Source organism: Phaseolus vulgaris, chromosome 10 (assembly GCF_051622355.1).
Source record: "Phaseolus vulgaris cultivar YP4 chromosome 10, ASM5162235v1, whole genome shotgun sequence".
Lineage (NCBI taxonomy): Eukaryota > Viridiplantae > Streptophyta > Magnoliopsida > Fabales > Fabaceae > Phaseolus > Phaseolus vulgaris.
In genome coordinates this window covers 28,278,858-28,284,535 of record NC_143507.1, presented here as the reverse complement: position 1 = coordinate 28,284,535, position 5,678 = coordinate 28,278,858, and the positions used below count along the sequence as shown (strand labels likewise).

The 5,678-nt window shown below is 52.5% G+C and overlaps 1 pseudogene; it reads right to left on the bottom strand.

Moving 5' to 3' along the window:
* Nucleotides 1–398: 398 nt before the first annotated feature.
* Nucleotides 399–4,679, bottom strand: LOC150024707 (uncharacterized; annotated as a pseudogene).
* Between the last annotated feature and the right edge of the window lie 999 nt (nucleotides 4,680–5,678).

Below are 5,678 nucleotides of genomic sequence, written 5' to 3'. Positions count from 1 at the left end.
CAGCCATCAAACAGGTACAACACCAAGAATGTTAATGAATTTAATTCTACAAACTACACTTGTTTTGGATGTGGTAGACAGGGACACATCAAGGCTGAATGTCCAAGCAATGTGAGCAAAGAGAAATGGGGTTACAAGAAGTATAAGAAGAAAGGCAAAGCAAGAAAAACATACAATGATGATTCATCTTCAAGTTCTTCATCAAAGGATGATGAGGAAGCCAATCTTTGTTTCATGGCAAAGGAAGAATCTGAATCAAGCAGTGTAAGTTCAAGCTCTTCCATTAATGTTGAAAATTATAGCCAACTTCTTAAGGCCTTCAAAGAGACTTATGAAGAAGCTAATATGTTGGCCCTTTTGAACAATCGGTTAAAAGGTTTAAATAGCTGGTTGGAAAATTAAGTCAAGACTTTGGAAGAAGAGTTGAACCATTCAAAAACTGATTTTGAAACTTTGGAAATTGTTCTCGAACTAGGTTGGGGACTGGGAGAACTATTGTCACTCGGTCGGTATAGATCCTGACCGATCATGGTGTACCGGGCGCACTGCCGTCTGATATTCTTCTCTTCCCCCGGTTGGCATGTCCCGTGCTCCAAGTACTGAGTGATTGGGGTCATCCATGTGTGGGTCTCGGTGATTGTCATGCACTCGGCGTCACCTACACTCGGCTGTGCTAGTCGCACCTGGACGACCGATCGGTGGTGGCTTTGTTTTTTCGTAGATGCCAGGCGAGAGAGTGCATCGACATGTTCGTTTTCCTCCCGTGGTATGTGTTGGACCGCCACCGCGTCGAACTTGGTCATGACGTTACGGACGGTGTGGTAGTATCGTTGGAGGAGGGGCTCCTTGACTTCGAATTCTCCTTTGATTTGGCCGACGACCAACTGGGAGTCGCTCTTGCATGCGACCTCTCGCGCGCCTAGGTCGTTCGCTAAGTTGAGGCCGGCCAGTATGGCCTCGTATTCCGCCTGGTTGTTCGTTGCTTTGAAGGAGAACTGGAGGGCTTGCTCAATCAGCAAGTCCCCAGGCCCTTCGAGGACGACCCCAGCTCCGCAGGCCGTTTTATTGGAAGAGCCGTCCACGTAGAGGACCCATTTGGGGTAGGTTTTTGTGTTCTTGGGGAGCTCGGCTGCGAAATCCGCTAGGCATTGGGATTTGATGGCACCCCTCGGTTCGTACTTGATGTCGAACTCTGAAAGCTCGACCGACCACCCTATCATTCGTCCTGCAAGATCGGGTTTAGACAAAATTTTATATATGGGATAGTTGGTCTTTACCCTGATTTCGTGGTTCTGGAAGTATGGTCGCATTCTCCTTGCTGTCAGCACTAGGGCCAGTGCCACCTTCTCTATCATTTGGTACCTGGTCTCGGCTGCATGGAGCGTCCGGCTGACAAAGTATACCGGGTGTTCTTCGCGGTCCACCTCTTGGACGAGGGCGGCACTGACCGCCTCCTCTGATACCGCTAGGTAGACTACTATGGGTAGGTCTAGGCGGGGCTTTTGGATGACGGCCGGCGAGGACAGGAATTCTTTGAGCTGGCCGAAGATTTGCTCGCACTCCTCGTTCCAGCTAAATTTCGAAGTTTTGCGGAGCATTGCGGCTATCGGCCTGATCCGTTCGGCGAGGCGGGGTACGAATCTGGAAAGTGCTGTCAGCCGGCCAAGCAGTTGTTGAATTTCTTTCAAGTTTTTCGGGCTTCTCATCTCCGTTATGGCCTTGCACTTGTCGGGGTTCGCTTCGATTCCTCTGTGGGTCAGCATAAAGCCGAGGAACTTGCCGCCTTCAACGCCGAACGCGCACTTCTCGGGGTTAAGGCGCATGTTGACCCTTCTTAAGGCGTCGAAGACTTCTTGTAGGTCTTTGATGTGTTGGCCGCACGAGTCGGACTTCACCACGATGTCGTCCACGTACACCTCTACGCTTCGGCCAATCATCCCTTTGAAAATCTTGTCCATGAGCCTCTGGTAGGTAGCCCCGACGTTCTTTAGGCCGAACGGCATTACCTTGTAGAAGTAGTTTGCACCGTCCGTCGTGAAGGCCGTTTTACCTCTATCGCTATGGTGCATGCTGATCTGGTTGTAGCCGGAGCAGGCGTCTAAGAAACTCAATATCTTGTGGCCGGCCGCTCCGTCTACGAGCCGGTCGATGTTAGGAAGGGGGTATGAGTCCTTGGGGCACGCCTTGTTGAGGTCTTTGTAGTCTACGCACATCCGCCATTTGCCGCTTGTCTTTTTAACAATCACGACGTTGGCCAGCCAAGTGGAGTATCGTGCCTCGGCTATGAAGCCGGCTTTCAAGAGCTTCTCGGCCTCACTTCTGGTGGCCAGCCGCTTGACCTCACCATGGTTCCTCTTCTTTTGCGCGACCGAGCGGGCTTCTTTATATACCGAGAGGCGATGAGTGATGATGTCCGGATGGACTCCTGGTACATCGGCCGTCGTCCAGGCAAAGAGGTCTACGTTTCTTTTGAGGTTTCGGTGAACGAAGTCCGCATCGGCGTCGCCCATTGCCGTGCCTATACTTGTATACCGATCCTCCCCGTCGAGTTCGGCTTGACGCAGCTCGTCCTTGGCTTCAAGTCTTGGCTCGACTTCCCTGGGATCCAGATCTGCCATGGTGATGCCCTTCTTTGGTTGGGGTGAGTGCCGGCGGGGGCTTCTTCCACGGCCGGCTATCTTTCGCCTGGGCGAGCGGCTGTCGTTGGGCCCCTGTTGTGTGGGCTCGACTCGCAGGCTTTCGGCGTAACATTCTCGGGCGACCTTTTGATCTACATGTATGGTCAGGATGTCGCCCGAGAGGGAAGGGAACTTCATTGCTAGATGGGGTGTGGAGACGATCGCTCCAAGTTTGTTGAGGGACGACCTACCGAGGAGGATGTTGTAGGACGTGTTGGCGTTTATGACCAGGTATCTGATCTTGAGGGTTTTGCTGGCCCCTTCCAGGCCGAACGTTGTGTACAGCTCTATGTAACCCCTCGTCCCTACGCGCTCCCCTGAGAAGCCGACCACGTGGTCGTTGTAGGGCATCATTTCCTCCTCCGGTATTCTCATGGCTTTGAAGGTCTTCCAGTACAATATGTCGACCGAGCTCCCTTGGTCCACGAGGGTCTTTTTGATCGTGAAGTTATCGATGTCGACCGATATCACCATGGGGTCGTCCTGGGTTGGGTCTATCCCCTTGAAATCTTCGTCTGTGAACGTGATTGGTGGCATCCTTGGTCGGGCGGAGACGAGATTTACTTGGTGGACGGCGCGAAGGTGCTTCTTGCGTGCGCTGTTGGTACTGCCTCCGCCACCAAACCCTCCGGCTATGGTGTTAATCACTTCTCGGCCTCTGCGAGTGTCGATTTGTGGGGGGTCGTCTCTTCGTCCCCGTCGGTCTCCCCGCCTGTCGCCCTCTCGTGGGCCTGGGGGGGTTCGGTCTCTTCTCCTAACCGTTTGCTCCTTGCATGGGGAGCGGCGGGTTTCTCGGGTCCCACGCACGAAGCGTCTGAGGTGCCCGGCTTGGATAAGTTCCTCAATTTTGTCGTTTAGGGCTTGGCACTCTTCAGTAGAGTGGCCGGTATTCTTATGGTACCGGCATCTTTTGTTGCGGTCGGCGTTTTCTGGGCTCAAGGCCCTTCGGGGCGGTGGTATTAGCTCGGCGCTCAGGGCCTCTTGCAAAATTTTGCTCCTTTCCGCGTTCAAAGGTGTGTAGCGGGAGAAGCGGGGTCCGCGATTGTCCCTTTTCTGGTCCCGACCGGTTCGGGACCTTCCTAGCCGTTCTCTATCTTCTTTCTTTTCCCCGCTTGCCTCGGCTCGGGCGTTGTTTCTGAATTCGCGAAGCTCCTCCAGCTGCATGAATTTGGCCGCTCGGCGTCTAAGGTCATCCAGGTTAGTAGCAGGCTGCTTGCACAGGCTGTCGGCGAATGGGCCGGGTCTGAGGGCGGTCAGCATGTGATGCATCGCCACCTCAGGGCTGAGGTTGCGAATGCTCATAGCGGTCTTGCTGAACCGGTCAATGAACGTTCGGAGGGACTCTCCCTTCTCTTAACGAATGCCGACCAGGGCTATGGATGTCAGATGGTGGGGGCGGCTTGTTGCGAACTGGACGTCGAACTTGGCTACCAGGGTTTCGAAGCAGTCTATAGAGTGTGCTGGGAGCTTGGTGAACCAGCTCAGAGCGCTGCCCTTTAGAGAGGTTGGAAAGACTCGGCAGAATACTGCGTCGCCCGTGGTGTACAGGCTCATATGGGTCGTGTACGCGTCCACGTGCTCATCTGGGTCGGTCGTCCCATCATAACGATCCCTGTTAAAGCCTTTCCACTTGTCTGGCAAGGGGGTTTCCATGACACGGTCGGTGAAGGGGTGGCGTCGGTTCGGACCCGCTGGAGCGGTGGTGTTGATTGTCTTGCTGGGATGGGACTCCCCATCCATTTCCAAAGTGAAGTCATTCTTGGTGTCTTTCTCGGCCTGGACGCCGGCCCCGGTGGCGTGAGACCTGCCGGCCTGATTAGTCATGGCGAGGGACGGCACCCCCTCGACCAGTCTCTTCATCCGCTTGTTCTCTTCTTGAAGGTTTTTTATCTCCTCCTCATTCTTCTTAGCAGTTTCCTCGTGCGCCTTCTTCATCTCTGCTAGCTCCTTCTGAAGGGCCATCATCATTGCTGTTTGGTCTGCTTCGGTCATGCTTGCCATGCTGCGGGTTGATACCATCTACTGCTGTGGTTGTTGCTGGCTCTCCTCGGCCCCACGGTGGGCGCCAATTGTTCTCGAACTAGGTTGGGGACTGGGAGAACTATTGTCACTCGGTCGGTCGTACTTCACTTCCTCCTTCGGTCCTTCTCGTAGGATGACTCCTCAGGCGGGTGGGGTACCTGCAGATGGCACTCCAACGCTCAAGTCAGTAGGGTATCGTATTCGGCTGGCTGGAATACTGTAGATAATGACGTACCTTCTTCCTTGGAATGCGTGATATTTATATTACCTTGATGGGCCCTCGCTGTTGGGCCGGATTAGGGGGTTGTTTAGCGATTAGGGTTGGATTAGGCCGTTCCTTAACCGTGGGTTAGCCTTTGCTAATTGGGTCAATGGTTTGACTTGAGCATCTTATGTCGGTCGGCCACATATGACACGTGGTCGACCTCATACCTTAAAGTATGGTCTTGACGCATGGGTTGACCGGGTCAATAGACCGGTCGGCCATCCCGGTACAGAAATGATTTACAAAAACTCTTCTTGCAAGTGTGCTTCTAGATTTTGTGAAAATTGTGAATCACTTGAAAAGGAAATCCACTACCTTTTAAAAACTGTGGACAAGTGCTCCAAAGGCCAATCCAATCTTGAATTTGTTCTTGCTTCTCAAAAATGTGTTTTTTGGCAAGGCTGGGTTGGGGTTTAATCCAAACAGCAAGAACATATCTGATACAAACCCCTTTTCAAGTTTCTTTGAAAAACAACTTGTTGTTTTGTCTAAACCACTGGTTGAAATTTGCCATTACTGCATGAAAATGGGCCACTTTGTTAGATTTTGTAGAGTGAGGTGGTTTTTTGTTCCTAAAGGTATTTTGAAATGGGTTCCTAAGGTTCCTAAGGCTCTTACTAACATCATTGGACCTGTTCCTGCCGGTTGACTCGAAACGCCTTCGTACGCCTATGTCACTCTTACGTCCAGAGTCCTTGCGTTCGTGTATGCTT